Source organism: Salvelinus fontinalis, chromosome 33 (genome assembly GCF_029448725.1).
Source record: "Salvelinus fontinalis isolate EN_2023a chromosome 33, ASM2944872v1, whole genome shotgun sequence".
NCBI lineage: Eukaryota > Metazoa > Chordata > Actinopteri > Salmoniformes > Salmonidae > Salvelinus > Salvelinus fontinalis.
In genome coordinates, this window is record NC_074697.1 from 43676678 (window position 1) to 43693219 (window position 16542).

Genomic DNA, 16542 nt, shown 5'->3' on the forward strand with positions numbered 1-16542 from the left:
GATGCATTTGATCTTGTGAATAGAGGTGCAGTAGACACTGATGCAGTTACTCTCAAGGTCAAATCACCGTGTGAGACATTTGAGCTACCATACATACCGTAATAGCCTACACAGCGTAAGTGGATCAAATAGGAGGGCTGCTCTGGAAAACGTTTACCTCCTGGTTCTCCATAATTAAAAAGGAATTAACTGTACTGCCAGCCAACACAAAAGCCAACTTAGCTTCCGTCAAGCGCTTATCCTGTAGCAATCCCGTCCTTTTAACGACACGTCAACAGCTATTAGCAACGGTAAATTGCGGGTTTTGCAGGGAAGGAACAAAGAAATGCAGTGAATCAAAATAAAGACTAACAGTAAACACAGATGTGTTGCTCCGTTGTTGAAACAATGGTGGGTCAGGTTGCTTTCAACTTGATAAGGGGAGATGCGGGTAAACGCCAAAACAACATGGCCGCTGTTAAATTTCCCTCTGTTAATCATCTCTCTCTCAGGCTAAGCTGTTGTAAGACAACACCATAATCTAAAGGTCAACAATCTGCTCTAAGAATGAGGGCCTGATTTCCAACTCCTCTCATATCATATGTACCAAAGCCACAGCCCCGTCAGCCGTAGCGGGGAAACATCATTATGTGGGCAGAAATCTCCCAAGGTACAGGGCTTAAAATGCCAAGCAGCTAACCGTCAGCTCTCTGGTGAATCTAGGTGGGGAGACTGGAGACAGTTGACACCCCAGAGCTTATTTACGGGATGAGCCTCCACTCTGCTCTGCTCCGACAGAATTCTCTGACCCTCGTGCCTCCCCACAATGGAGATGGATTAGGTTGTCGGGCTGCGGAGTGGAACGGTCTGCAGGGCCCAGTCGATGAGAACTGCTGCCCCGCCCTCTTGGGATCGGGGTGAGGGAGAAGAGAATAGGAGCAAGACCCAGAGCGGTTCACTACGCATGGGGTAAACACAGCTAGGGCGACACTTGACGGCTGCCGTTTCCTCCACTCCGAGACAAACAGTGATTCAAGGAATCGCGCTTCTGCTTACTGTCAGTGTGTTTTAATGCGGAAGAGTTGTACAGGAGCACTAATGTATTCTGGTCTTGCTGGTACAAGACAGGCTACAAGCGTGTCCAAATGCTAAGTCATTAAAACATGAGCATCGTTCGTTTTTTAATCATGTAAAACGACCAAGTTTCTACAGTATACATTGAAACATGAGGCAAGACGAAAAGAGCCTGGTAGAACGCGATGTCAGTAGTACACCAATGACCTCACATAGAGGACGACCACGGGAACATATGTAAAGGGAGAGTATTTCTCCTTCTCAGAAGGGCCTACCACATAAACTGACAGAGAAGATGTGGCGCGCGCAGATGTTTGTGGTCTCAGCTTGCCCATTTGCCTTCAGAGCAAGAACTTAGAACACGATCGTATCGGTGTGCGATATCTAATCACGTCGCATGAAATGTTCGTTCATCGTAGCAATGTGGCACCACATCCTGTGCGTCTGGCGGACATGTTTTGACCGAGATGCGCTCATGCCATTGTTTTCTGTGGTACGTAAAAGAGCGAAAAATATCACAGTGGTGTTTTTTCCCCCCTACTTGATGGTATGACGCCGATATTCAAACAGAGTTCCACAAATATTTTTTTCGGGATAAGTAGATGATTCTGGTTCGTGTGTTTGTTTGTTCAGAACGCTGCTCTGGTCTGGAGCTTATCCATTAGCCCACGGACCAAAGGCCTATCTCTCTCTCACATCCCATTACACACCACCACCACTCTCCTCCTCAGATGAAGGGATGGACTGGAAAGAGAGAAAACAAAGTGCTTCAGCAAGACGCTGTGCCGTGCATCTCTGCTATTGGTCAGGGTGACCCTCAGAGTGTGCTCCGAGGGGTTCGGTCTCATAGCAACCGCAGATGAACAGGCAGACTAGGGGTCTAGGAGAGGGAGATTGGGTTTCAAAAACCCGCAAATTGTATATTTGGAGACTTGTGTTGTTTGTGCTTGGGTCTGTGTAGGATTGAGAAGGACTGCGGCGGTGCTCAGAAGGAGGGAGACTGCAAGAGAATCAATCAGTTGACACACTGTCTCAGCCACTGAGTCATTTCAAGAGACACACAAACACTGAGGGGCAACATAGCAGTATATCCTATATAGTACATTTACAGTATGCTAGTAGTTACCCACAGAGTTCCAGTCATTGCGCTAACGCTAGTTAGCATTGGCTCGCAAAACTACCTCCAGCTTCCTTCATACTGGATACAGACATAAAAATGGCACCCAATGAGTTCATCTGACTCTGGAGAAGTAAATGAAGGGCCTCATTGCTAAAATCCCGAAGTATCCTTTAAAATCATTAACTCCGCTGCGTGACATCAACTGCGCAGTATTAATGGGGAAACGGGGCAAAAAATTCCTCACCATCTGTGCTTGTCAAATAAAATGGGTAACGCACCCGCTGCACATTACAGTAACTGGGGTTGGTTTGATGCTAGATACTGAGAAGAATTTCCTAGAGGGTATTTCGGAGCCATATTCAATGTGTTCCAGCGGTTAAGTTACAGTACAACATTATGTGATTATTGCAAGGAAAATAACCTCAGGGTTTAGTATAACCTACTGTACCATAAACCCAGTAAGCCTTCCAAAAAAACCTGCTTTGACTAGAGCCTTAGAGATCAACTATTTTGCTGCGAAACCCTACAATCAGCATTATACCTCAAAGTCAACGGACCCCTCGACACACATCTCCACACTGGCCGTGACAAGCTACTGAGATCTAAGCCGCACAGGGAATAGCATGTAATGGGGATACTACCGCTAATACATAACACTGGGATTGAATGATTCTCCCGCAATAGCTCTGCAGCATACTACAACCGTGACGCATGCCACAACACTAATCTAACATAACTGATCATCATTTATGGGCGCGTACATTTCCTGCAGAGTCATGGCAAGCCTTAAATGAACGTGAAATCAAAGCGCCAGGAAAATACTCTGTCGGCCGTGGACTTTACGTGGTGACACTGGCAAGCCAGGTTCCCTTTGAAAGCCCCTTTTAGCTGAAAGAGGCTAGGCGGGGGCCCTACTTGGTAGTCAGCAGTGCTAACTGAGCTCCATTCAGGATCACTGCATGCAGCTGTTCCTCTAGGGCTCCTCTATTTGAAGAGATAAGACAAACTGTTTAAAGATATACACTGCTTATAGTGTAGGAAGTGGGACCATCATGCTCTTTATTTCATTTGAATATTCAGTTTCTTTACCCGCTCTTGGCATCGTACTTTGCGGTCTTCACCTCGGTCTCAATTTCCCAGCATCAGGTACATAGTTGACAAATTAGAGGAAAATAGTGGAATTGTAGAATGTGAAGTATATAGAATATTGTTTTTGTTTTACATTGAATCAGACATGGTTATATTTGCATATCACAATCAGACCGATTTTGCATAACTGGCATACTTTTCAGACTGCTGAATAGGTTCATATTTAAATCCGTGTGCCATTTCATCTGTTACACTACTGCCGCTATTACTTTGGATGAAAGGTAGTGAGACATATTCAATGGTTTTGAATTGTCAGATCGTTCCTCAAATCTCACAGTTCCGTCATAGACAAGTCTGTGAAGTCTTTATCGGACTGTCACAGCACTGCATTACTGTGTGGTTCACCCAGATAAAATAACGTAGCTTCCATAAAGTAACGTTTTTTTTTTTCAAATAACACTGAATAAGGTGGTATATGATGCTATGCTATCCCCAAAATATGGTCATTTAACAGACTTTTATCCAAAGCTGTCAACAGTAAGACATATGCAACATACAGTATGTGGCCCATGTAGGAATGAAACACACGACCTCGCTGTTGCCTGACCCATGCTCTAAACCATCGAAGGTATTAGAACTACCATACACGGAAATCAAGCAAACTTCACAACGGGGTATTTTATCCATGTGTGATGCTGGGATAAAAAAAAGTAGCATTTCTGTCAGTTTGCCTACTTCTTATTCCTCCATCATGTGAAGAAGAGCCAGTCCTTCAGCCTCAGAGCATTATAAAATCAACTCGAGTATGCTTCATCAACCTTTCCTATGTAAAACTAGCTGAAATCAAGTATTCCATGGCCATACCGTAATACTGTTTGCCTAGTATTACTAAAACTACAAAATGCATAGATGAATATATGAATTCTCCCCTGTCCCGCAGTCGAAAATGTCCTTCGGTTTTTGCCTATGTTTCATCTGATTATAGTTGTGCTGCAAGGGTGCCCAAGGGAAAAGGAACTCTGCAGTCTGTGATGGGACCCAGTACAGTTTGATTGAGTCTGATTTCAGAGCCACTCTCTTCTGTCACATCTCCCCGGGAAAAAGGGTTTGAATAATCTCTAGCAGCCTCAGCAGACTTGCTCCATTTCACAGCAACTCCCAGTGAATTACCCCGGCAGAAGACACACTCCCTCCCTGGATATATCTGCCTCGACTCATCCCCGTCTCTCACTGCCCCCACCGAACCCATCTATACCTGTCCCTCATCTACATCCCTTCATATCTCTCTCCTCCTCTTTCACCTTTGCCTCAGCTCCCATATCCATCCATCGTAATCTCCAACATATGGAAAAGAATCATGAGAATGAAATAATCGTATATGGCAGAAGAAGATTATTTGTACAACAATCTAATAAGAATCTGGTAAGATTTTGTACGTGTTGCCTTATATGTCAGTGGTGTATTTGTATATGCGTTGACTTATATGCCTTCTATGTCATACACAATTGAATAAATTAAATGATGCCAACAAAGATATGGTATGACATATTTAAGACAAAATACCGTATGTGATTTATATGAGTCATCTATACATTTTATGAAAAGTATCTTCTGAGAATGTAACCTCTACAAAATAAAGGATTTCCTTAATAGGTTTCACATAGTTTTTTTAAAAGTAAAAAAAAAAACATGACAATTACTTTAACAAAAATATTATATTTGTATATACGAGTTTCCATGGTGAAGGTTGGGCAGCACTTCCTAATGGACTGTTGATTTATCTACAGCTATGCCTTTTGGTCTCCCATCCAGGGTTTTAATCAAGCCCATCCCTGCTTAGGTTTGATATTTGTGCTGCTATCAAAGTCATTCCTCCTCATCTCCTCACTCCTTCTCTTCCTCCTCTCCTCTCCTCTCCTCCACTTCTCCCTCTTCTTCTGATCATCCTCCTGTCCTCCTCCTCCTCCTATCCTGCTATCCTACCCTCTCTGATCTGCTCTTCATCTCCTACCCTACCAACTATCCATCAACCAATCCAACATTCTACCAATCCACCTATGCACCCACCCATGTATCCATCCACCCTAAACCCACCCAGCCATCCAACTAGCCACCCCTCTGTAATGTCAATATCAAAGTCAATATTCAAGATGGCTCCAGAGTGTACAAATCCTTCCAAGGGAATTCTTCTCTGTTTTTCTCCATCAACTCAAAGATGCAGAAATACCAATTTATGCACATTTAACACAACCACCTACCCCAAAATGACCTGTTGGCATTTCTACCTCAGTGTTTTCCTTAAATAAAAAACCTTAACAACATGCAAATAGAAAAAGGGCACTTTAGGGTCCGTTTCGTGTTTCTACAGAAATGTCAAGGTCTCAGAATAGCTGAGAAATACTGCAAGACCTATCCAGGCAAATTACAAAATGACTCACTCAGACTGCATGCTGTGTTATCTTCAAGCATTATCTCCGTTTCTCTTTTTTTGTTACAGCTAGTTCAGTGATCAATTCACCGCTAAATGTAGGGTGCACATCAATGTTACTGGCTTTTAAAGCAACATCGAAAGTGCCTGAATAAATTAAGACTGCATGGGCTGGCACACAAGAAAACCCTGGTTGGACATAGGCACAGCTACAGTATTATTTTCAACTTCACAAGTAGTAGTTGAGTTTGTGCTAATGGACAAGCAGATTTTAATTATGTACAGTGTTGCGGTAGTTTCTACCCCGTTAAGGGACCTGCCACTTTGTGTTAAGGTACAGTTGACTTGTGACCCCAGGCCAGACAGGGGCAGCTGCCTCAGGGGACAGGCTACAGCAGGTCCCTGTATTTGATAAAGGCTGTGACACTGACCTTTGACCTTAAACCTCCACACAATAAGGGCAGCTCTCCCAGGGGGACGTTGTAACAGGTGCTGCCATGGCAACCGGTTGTGAAAAGTTAAACAGGGCCCTTAAACCTCAGCTAAGACAAATAGGAATGGGAAATGCTTCCTTTAAATTCTATCAATTCAGTTCTTGGAAATGAGATCCCACAAACCTAACTGGTGGTTTAGGGTTTGGATTTGGACTCATCAAAATCCCCATTATTGATGGGCCAGATGGCCAGCAGATTGGAAATTGTGAGGGAGCTGTCTCTCGTCTTGGATATGTCAACATTCCCCCTTCATGCCTCTGAAATCAAGACCAAGTCCAAGACAGCTGTCCACCATCAAGCCACTGCTGCCTCATTAGAATATTCAATGGAAAGTCTGTCCATTATGCACACTGCGTAACATCCCAGGATTGGCAGTGCTGTTCAATACGAGATCGAGGCACACCGCACTGATATACATACCTCTATCTGGTGTGGTCTGGCAGGGTCGTGATCCTCATGAAGACTGTGGGCTGTGTTGGCCTAGCAGAGGAGGGCAGACATGGGCAGCTATGTGGTCAGGGTGCCGGTGAGCGGGCGGTAAGGTTGACTACCTAAGCAGCATCTGGGTGTCGGTACTGGGCACTAAAGGAAACAAATGGGTCCCTTGTGGAGGACGTCCATTGACCTGTGGATGAGAGAGAGAGAGAGAGACACAACATGATATACACTGACTGTACAAAACATTAACAACACCTTCCCAATATTGAGTTGGGATTCTGGCCCATGTTGACTCCATAGTCCCTCAGTCCCACAGTTGTGTCAAGTTGTCTGGATGTCCTTTGGGTGGTGGACCATTCTTGATACACAAGGGAAACTGTTGAGCGTGAAAAACCCAGCAGCGTTGCAGTTCAGGACACAAACCGGTGTGCCGGGCACCTACTACCATACCCTGTTCAAAGGCACTTCAATGTTTTGTCTTGCCCATTCACTCTCTGAATGGCACACATACACAATCCATGTCTCAATTGTCTCAAGGCTTAAAAATCCTTCTTTAACCTGTCTCCTCCCCTTCATCTACATTGATTTGAAGTGGATTTAACAAGTGACATCAATAAGGTATCATAGCTTTCACATGGATTTACCCGGTCAGTCTGTCACGGAAAGAGCGGGTGTAATGTTTTGTACACTCCGTGTACATGCTTGATATGTTTTAAGAAAAAAATGTGGGATGCACTAACATAGGGTAGGTTGTAGAACAATCTACCGACAATGAAATCAAAATCAGAGAACAGTTATGTGGTACGACGAAACACATTCCACAATCGATTCTACTCTATTCCAGACTGGATTCGATCCAAGATGTATTCTATCAACTGATATATGCGTCGCTCAACTTAACGATAATATTCTATCTTTATTCTATTCTACTTACAGCAACAATAAAAAATAAAAAATAAATGAATCTGAGAGTACAAGACAGATCTATTCCCCTCTAAAACTGTCCCTTCACGGCTGACCTCTCAGAGGGAGAGCCGAGTTAAACTCTGCAGCGACTCCAAATCAGCCCAACTCGCCGCCTCCCACTCCTGCTTAGAACTTTTTGCACATGCTGTTGGAAATATGCCCCAGAGTAGCAGAGGAAAACCTGTGCATAATAACACACGGATGCACTGTCAAGTCCTTACTAACAAAGGGAGAGGAACACAACAAAGCCGCTCTCACACACAACCCAAACAAAGAGACTGATGGTTATCTCTGGGGTTATGCACATTGTTGACCTGCTTTCAAACCAGACGGGTAATAATTGTGTTTTTATTTCATTCGTGGTATTTACCTACAAATATATTCCCGTCTTCCACTCCTTCGCTCTTTCCCACCTTCCATCTATCTGTCTTTTCTGCTCTCTCAGCAATACGAACGTAATTAGACAACCACTCATTAGCGTCTGCATAACAAAAACCCCATATGCTCCCATTGGTTTCATGATCTAACGAGAGGCTTGGTGGTTGCCACGAAAAAGCATTGCCGTCATTTACAGAAATACATTCAAATTAGGAGAGGAAGGGAGAAGACACTACATATGGTATTATTGATAATAATTCATCAGTATAGCCATGTGTAAAGGGATAGCTCACCCTGATCTACCATTTCTCGTATTTTTGATCCTCCATGTACTGAGCTGAAAGTTGGAGTTGAAAACAGCTCAATGAGTCACCTGAACTGAAATACCCAGGCTGGCCCTTTGTCTGTGGCGTGTGCGCTCTGTACCCACATGCTCTATATGTTTGAACAGACCTGGCCCAACTCTGGGACACGTTACACACAGGAATCTGTGACCGTTCACCTGACCCAGATGAGCACACCGTCTTGTCTTGCCTAGTTAAATAACAGGTTAAATAAACACAACAACAAAACAATATGGGGGAGCCGAGTGATCAGATGTAACCGTCAGCTCAACAGGCCTGTCAACCAGCAGCAAAACAACGCCGGCGGGTTACTTTGATCAGACGAAAAAAAGATGTTCATTTTCCAAACCACGACACAAACATCAGACAGGAAACACTGGCAGCTGCTGTATGTGGATGAGGAGCGTGTGTGGATCGTGTCGGGTAAACGCGCATGTTGTGTCTGCGAGACAGTCTGAAATATCCACTTAGGCACAAGAACCCTGAATAAATAGAGAATGCATTAAGATGGGTTAAAAAAAAAAGTGTGTGTTGGTGTGTGAAAACTGATGTGTGAGTGCATGACTGGGTATGTGTACAAAGTACATAAGTGTGCGCATCTCCCAAGCCATCTCACTGACCATGATTAATCAATCTGTCCATAGGGACATTCAGCGCTGGCGAGAAAAGAACCCTTTGAGAGTGCTGATATTAACCCAGACTATCTGACCTCGCACAGCTGTTCATGAGGAGAGGATTACACATTTAGATCTTAACATACAAAGGAATCAGTCCGCCACATAAATACTACTGAAAAGTAATTCCAGTGTCCATGCCAAGTACACACTTAAATACATCAAAGATAAACCACGTTGGTTCTAATATGGCAGTGAGTGAGACACTTGTGATTCTGAGTGCACCAAGGCTCCCTAGACGGGTCCGGAGATTGGAGAGGGCTCTAGCCAGTCAAATGGCTTATTCCAGAACAGTGGGTGAAGCATTGTGAAGCACTGTGGGTGGATAGATGCAGAGATGTCACTTTGCATTGAGCGGAACGAACGCTTTATAATTGGAGCCCACTCTCGCGATCTGCAGGGTGGAGAGCGACGGCCTCAGCGTGATGTGAATCCAGTCACTCGTATTACAGCGGCGTTCCAAGTCACACACCCCTGTCGCATCTATGGCAAAACCAACCTAAGGAGTGAGGCACTTCGTGTGAAAGTGATGGGTTAGCGCTCACCACAATACATTACAATAAGTCACGCTAAAAAGTCTGTGAACGCATGCGATGTAAATGGTCCGCTCTTATCTTTTCTCTCTGTTTTTCCCCCCCAGCTTTGGTACCAAGGCGACAGATGCAAGACTACTGATGACTGACCGGCAGATGTGAGCCTAGCGAAATCCCAAGGGAACATTTCTCCGCATTACTGCCAACAGATAATAATCTGCTTTGCAAGGAGAGGGACAATTCAACTATGTTTTAGCAAAGGCATCCCATTTGCTCCTTATTACGGGTCTTGACACACCCTCATTCCCCAAAATCCAAGCATCCAGTGGCATACCGTTAGGCTTATTGGCGTCTATTATTGGTCTGATTATTTCAAGTTAATGTCCTCCCTCCTTGTGGCTGTCATTTGCCAAATGTTGGTGTGGATGTGTTTCTGACACCTCTGGGGTACGGGCCTGTTTGCAGACGATGCAGTTGACCGTCTCTCTCCTCAGCCTGTCCCCTGTCTGTCTCTACAGCGGCTGTAGCAAGGCCCAGCTCGCCTCCCCTCTCACTCTGACTGCATCGCTAACGATTTAGTCTATATATAACCCCCCTGTCTGAACTGTCTGCATGCTTTTTCTCCTTTTCTCATCTCATGCTCTAGCCCCACACCAGACCCATGTATCTAAACCCCATTTCATTAAAACTCCACAGCAGGCATAATAATAATACATGTTGGTGTGGATCAAGAATGGTGCGGATTGAGTGAAAGGCTCAATATTTGCTGGTTGCTAGTTTGACGGTTGTGGCAAAGATAAAAGAAGAAACGGCAAATGTGAGCACAGGAGGTGCAGTGAAAGAGAAAAGAAAGAGACGTGCCTGTTCTCTGTTCTTCTGCTAGATAGCGCCGAGGGCTCTGGGTCTTACTGCAGTCAATCCAGAATGTCTGGCAGAGACAGATGTAATCTTCTAAACACCAGAGTGTTCATGTTACGCCGTTCCCATCTCGGCTGTAGACAGTCCTTGCAGTGACATCGTGAACATTCTATTGCCTTCCGACATCAAATGTGTCATTGTCGTTATGTAAAAGTATAAACACAAAATGACAGGCTGTATGACATCAACGGCATGGTGGTCCAAATAACATGCTGTATTTCACACCAATAAACCCATCCGTTTAATATGTAATTTGGTATATGTCAATGTAGCAAGCTGTGTAGCAAACTTTCTAAACAGTGTTTTGGTTCGTTTCTAGCTAGGTAGCACTCCCAAAAAACCTGCCTCGTCGATGCAGCTACGACCGGAAGTGGCTTTTCGAAGCGTTTTCCTAACCTTAAACTAAGTTCTCCTAACCTGCAAAAAAATAAATAAACTTCCAATCGTAGCTGTATCGAAGTGGCGTGTTTTTAGGGAATCTCCTAATGTTAGCTAGCATAGCTGACAACATCTTAACTTTAGCTAATTTGTGTTCATTATTACAGGAAGATAAATCAGAACACGGTCATTATTTACAAGGTAATGATAATTACCTGATAATGACAGATAATCAAATCAAATAAAATGTTATTGGTCGCATACACATTTATTTATTTTTTTACCGTTATTTTACCAGGTAAGTTGACTGAGAACACGTTCTCATTTGCAGCAACGACCTGGGGAATAGTTACAGGGGAGAGGAGGGGGATGAATGAGCCAATTGTAAACATATTTAGCAGAATTATAATGATAGACAATGACCTGAAATGGTCTCTTCACACAGACAGTGTGGTGAAGGAGTCGCAACAGCACATATTGAAGAAATTTGGTTTGGCCCCTAAGACCCTCAAAAACATCTACAGATGCACCATTGAGAGCATCCTGCCGGGCTGTTTCACCACCTGGTACGGTAATTGCACCGTCAGCAACCGCAGGGCTCTCCAGAGGGTGGTGCGGTCAGCCCAACGCAATACTAGTGGCACACTGCCTGCCCTCCAGGACATCTACAGCACCCGGTGTCACAGGAAGGACAAGGAGATCATCAAGTACCTCAACCACCCGAGCCACGGCCTGTTCACAGCGCTACCATCTAGAAGACGAAGACAGCAGAGGTGCATCAAAGCTAGGAGCGAAAGACTGAGAAACAGCTTCTGTCTCCAGGCTATCAATCAAACAGTCACCACTAGCCAGTCTCCGCCCAGTACCCTGCCCCGGAAGTCTCTGTTCTAGCCGGTACTCTACCCTGCTGCCCTATGTACATAGAGTCATTGAACACTGGTCACTTTAATAATGTTTACATGCTGTTTTACCCACTTTATAGGTACAGTATACTGTATTCTGGTCATGGCTCATCCTTAATAACTTCTTCTTATTATTGTTAGGTATTACTGCACTGTTGGAGCTAAAAATACAAGCATTTAGGCTACCATCCTTCAATAGCACTGCCAATGCTAAAACGGCCTTCTGGTCACTAGAGGCCTCTATCATTCTGTATGGGTGTGCACTGTCTCGTTGCGTGTAACCATGACAACGGACGCTGCTACAGGGTCAGACTTTTCCATTTGAGACATGGAAAACCAACAGTCGCAGGACGGTCTACAGACACCAGAGTATAAATGAAACGTTGTTGTGACCAGTGACACTTGTCCCATTCTAATTGTCTACGGACATGTTGTTGGACCGAGCATAAACCAGCCTGAAAGAACCACTGAACACCTCCATTGGCACATGTTTTTCTGTTCCTCATTATAAAAACAAGATTTCAGTCTTTGAGGTACGTTTCCTGACCGATTCTGGATTTGGTTAATGATGTTTGTCCCCCATGAGACACTGTGGATGCAGAAGGCTCTTTCGTTTCCTCAAAATCCCCAGAACGATAAGATAACTCAAGAAATCTCTAAGAAACGTTGACGTGTTGGTCGAGGATGTTTTAGTTGCTAAATGTGACATCTAACTAAGGTGTTTAGTGCAGTGTTTCTCATGTAAAAAAATGTGTGAGGTTGGTTCTATGGAAACATTTAGAGCTGCTGGGCAGGTCTGTCTCACTGGGGACAGATGACCTGCCCTCCTAGATACCTACAGCTCCCGATGTCACAGGAAGGCCAAAAAGATCAACTAGGACAACAACCATCCGAGCCACTGCCTGTTCACCCCGCTATCATCCAGAAGGCGACAAAGCTGGGACCGAGAGACTGAAAAACAGCTTCTATCTCAAGGCCATCAGACTGTTAAACAGCCATCGCTAACATAGAGAGGCTGCTGCCAACATACAGACTCAAATCTCTGGACACTTTAATAAATGGACTTAATAAAGGTATCGCTAGTCACCTTAAATAACGCCACTTTAATCATGTTTACATATCATACATTACTCATCTCATATGTATGTACTGTATTCTATACCATCTACTGCATCTTGCCAATGCCGCACGGCCATCGCTCATCCATATATTTACATGTACATATTCTATTCATCCCTTTACATTTGTGTGCATTTGTGCGTATACGGTAGTTGTTGTGAATTTGTTATATTACTTGTTAGATACTACTGAATAGTCAGAACTAGAAGCACAAGCATTTCGCCACACTCTTATTAACATCTGCTAACCATGTGTATGCGACCAATAAAATTTGATTTGACTGTCTATGCGATTGGATCGAGAGCAATCACTGCAGCTGTTCACCCCATGTTAGTGGGCAAATGGACATCGTCAAATCAAAACCCAACCTTATTTTACCCGGTGTGACGCAGGGACTTTCCAAACTCCGTTTTAGACCAGACTCACTTTGCAGTCAATTATGCCACTACAATAACTGTTTCTGAGTAATATCGATGCCACATCGGCCGTTATGTAAGGGAGTTGTTGCTTTTTAAAGGCAGTCCCTCTTTAACTCCAGATTTCTTTAAGGCTGCCATAGTAAATAGACGGTCTCCGTTCCCATCATTTTTTTTCAACTTACTGTTGAGACTAGCCTAAGTTGTAATCAGTGGAGGCTGCTGAATGGAATGGCATCACACCATGTGTATGATGTCTTTGATACCATTCCACTCAATCCGCTCCAGCCATTGCCACGAGCCCATCCTTCCCAAATAAGGTGTCACCAACCTCCAGTGGTTGTAATAGTAGAATGAACAAGGTCCAATTTCAAAATCAACTAGCCCATGTCAGCTAAATAGATTTAGCTAAGTCGTTAAGTTAGGCTATCCAGCTATCTAAACCTTGTAGTTATGATGGCAAGATTACGCGTCAAGTGGCCTAGACTTCCGAGGGGGCCCCCAGTTGATATTGTTGTAATGTTTGAGTCATTCAGACATCATTAGAGCACACAAAAGACATGGCAAAATGTGTAGAATTGCAGGAAATAAGCATTAAAACTGCAACACTGTCTCTCTGCCAACAAGAGGTGTTAAATAAATAAATAATAATACATTTAAAATAAATTTAAAAACAAGAGGTGTGTGAACAGTTGAACAGTCGTGTCATGGACAGGTTTGTGTGTGTGTGTGTGTGTGTGTGTGTGTGTGTGTGTGTGTGTGTGTGTGTGTGTGTGTGTGTATTAACACCCCCGTTAATACACTGATAAATGACAATATCCATCTGGGTCATCTCAAATACTATTTGAGTAGCCCTGCTTTAACTAAGGTTCTACTTTTACCAGACACATGGACCTCAGTCGATCTGTACAATACAGCCCAGAGATTGTAAACCATTCTAGCTTCCTTTTACTTCTTGAAACCCTTTATCTGATGTATTTTTCGGGCACTTGAAAGTAGGACTATTTTTTTCTTCATTGACTTCCTCTGCCCTGAAATTGTGGAGGTGCTTTGCCATCGTATTGTGATATTTTTCCACTAAATTGACTTAATTCGATCAGGCTCGGCACAAGGTCCTCCAGCCTGGGCTATATTTAAGAGCAAATCCTCATGACCTTTTGGGAGCTCTGTGGCCGCTGGATGCCAGCCACTTAGCCTCACTCTCTCCCTCCAAGACTGAGTGCACCAGGGTGGAAGAGTTAAGCTAGCCCGGATCCTCAGGCTGATTGGGATTGAAACCCCTTCATCTAAATGTTGGCACAACATAACGATGTTGTTCCTGCTTTTACCATATCCCGCATCTCTCTATATCTATTTGTCTCTCTCACTCTCCTCCCTCACCCTCCTCCTGGGTCCCCGTCTCTCACTTCAGCAAACAGCTTGACCTTGAGACGTCCTGGCCCTCGCTCCACCGCTCCATCCCTCGCCTCAGCCACCCCTCCCCTCCGGCTGCATCTGTACTCGTTCATTTATCCATTTCGTTATTTTGTGACGCCCGGCTATCCTCTCCGCCTGATCGGCCATGGTGATGTAACGGAGTGGTTGCTTGACGAACACCCCTACGTCTCCAACTCCTGGCGCTGTGTCCTCTGCCTCACGTACGTCAGAATCAGCTCCACTAATAGGGACTTTGACGGGTAGAGGAGAGGGAACCCTGGTGAGGCCCCCTATCATTATAGACCGGCAACGTGAGTAGACACGCTAATGGGCTGCGGTGTTGGAACAGACATAAAAACAGGCATTAGAGCACATGTTATTTACATTCTCTGAAACCTCCATTACAGGACATGCCGTTCAACATTGCACAGTCTTCCAAAGCCCTCCAACCATGTCACATCTTAAAAGCCCTTTATCAACATGCCAACCGCTAAAACGTCTACATCCAGTATCGCTGCAAGATGGCTAATTACTTTATACACACACCGCTATACTCCACCTCCTTGGGGATGACATTTCAGGCGAGTTCAGGTGACCTAGCTGACATGAACACCCCCACCTAAGCAAATGTCTGTAAGGGATCACACACAATTTAGGCCGTTTTTATACCCACAAGCTATGTCAATAACCCATGAAAACTATGACATCTCATCCAACAGTAAATGGGAAGCAGTTACAGGGGGGTCTTTAACCCCACCTACCTGCAATCAAGCAAAAATAATGATCTGCTTACGACCCCCACATACAACCACTATTTTAATAGATCACAACAATACGCCCAATGGCACTGTTGGCCCAGCAAAATTTAGCAGACTGCCCAGGAATACGTTTAAGAGGTGGAAAATATAGCCATTTTTAAAGACGCAAAAATGTGTATAGTTGCATGAGGTCTGCGCTGGTTGTCTGCTCTTGTTGCCCACAAGTGACAGTGGCAATTTTACATGGATGTCTAGAAAACAACAAGCTTTGCTCGGTGTAATAAATTATGAAAAATAATGCGAACTGGGTGGAATATGGGGAAAAATGCGCCACATGTTTTTTTAAATATTCAATGCTACCAAAACATTTTTTTACTGAAACTTGTTACAAATGAATGAGTCACCAATGAAACAATATTTTGAAAGAGGAAGCAAAGTACTTTAAGCATATCTTTTCATTTTAGTTTCCTCTATCTCCATTAACCAAAGTTAATTGTAAGGATTTGTTTTCCACTATTAATAAAGTCAAATTAACAGCTGTATAGAAAGACTCATGTGAAGGCCAAATTACGGAGGAGGAACTTCTTGATGCAATTAAAGCCTTTAAGTCTGGGATAACTCCAGGACTGGATGGCATACCAGTTGAGGTATACCAAAACTTTATTGATGTACTCAGAGGACCGTGATTAGCATGTTTTAAACATTCCGTTAAAAATTGTAGATGACCAGATACTCAACAAGAAGGTCAGATTTAATTAATACTGAAACAGGAACCAAGTGGTAAATATAAGGATCCAGTCCACTAAAAAAAATTGGAGGCCCCTTACACTTCAGTGTTGTGATGCATAGAACTTAGAATTAAAAGGGTATTTTTGGATGTTATTCATCCTAACCAGACAGGTTTTTTACATTGACAAAACATTGGAGGTAATTACAAGAACCGGAAACAATATAACACTATGACAGATCTGGGAAACCAAGCCTGGTATTCATTGCTGACTTTGATAAAGTACTGCTGGTATTTATATATTAATATATTTCATATTTCAATTTTGGAGAATCTCTTATACAATGGGTTAAGTTGTGTACAATAACCATAGGTGTAAAATAGTAAATAA

At 43.7% G+C, this 16542-nt stretch overlaps 1 protein-coding gene across 4 annotated transcripts in view; it reads right to left on the bottom strand.

Annotated features, from left to right (window-relative positions):
• The window catches only part of LOC129832347 (leucine-rich repeat and fibronectin type III domain-containing protein 1-like protein), a 124552-nt gene that overhangs the window by 49258 nt on the left and 58752 nt on the right, over nt 1–16542 (bottom strand). For all 4 annotated transcript variants that reach the window (XM_055896353.1, XM_055896352.1, XM_055896351.1 and 1 more), the window contains exon 2: nt 6605–6809. The gene's annotated coding sequence lies outside the window, so the exon portion shown is untranslated. The remainder of the gene's footprint in view (nt 1–6604; nt 6810–16542) is intronic.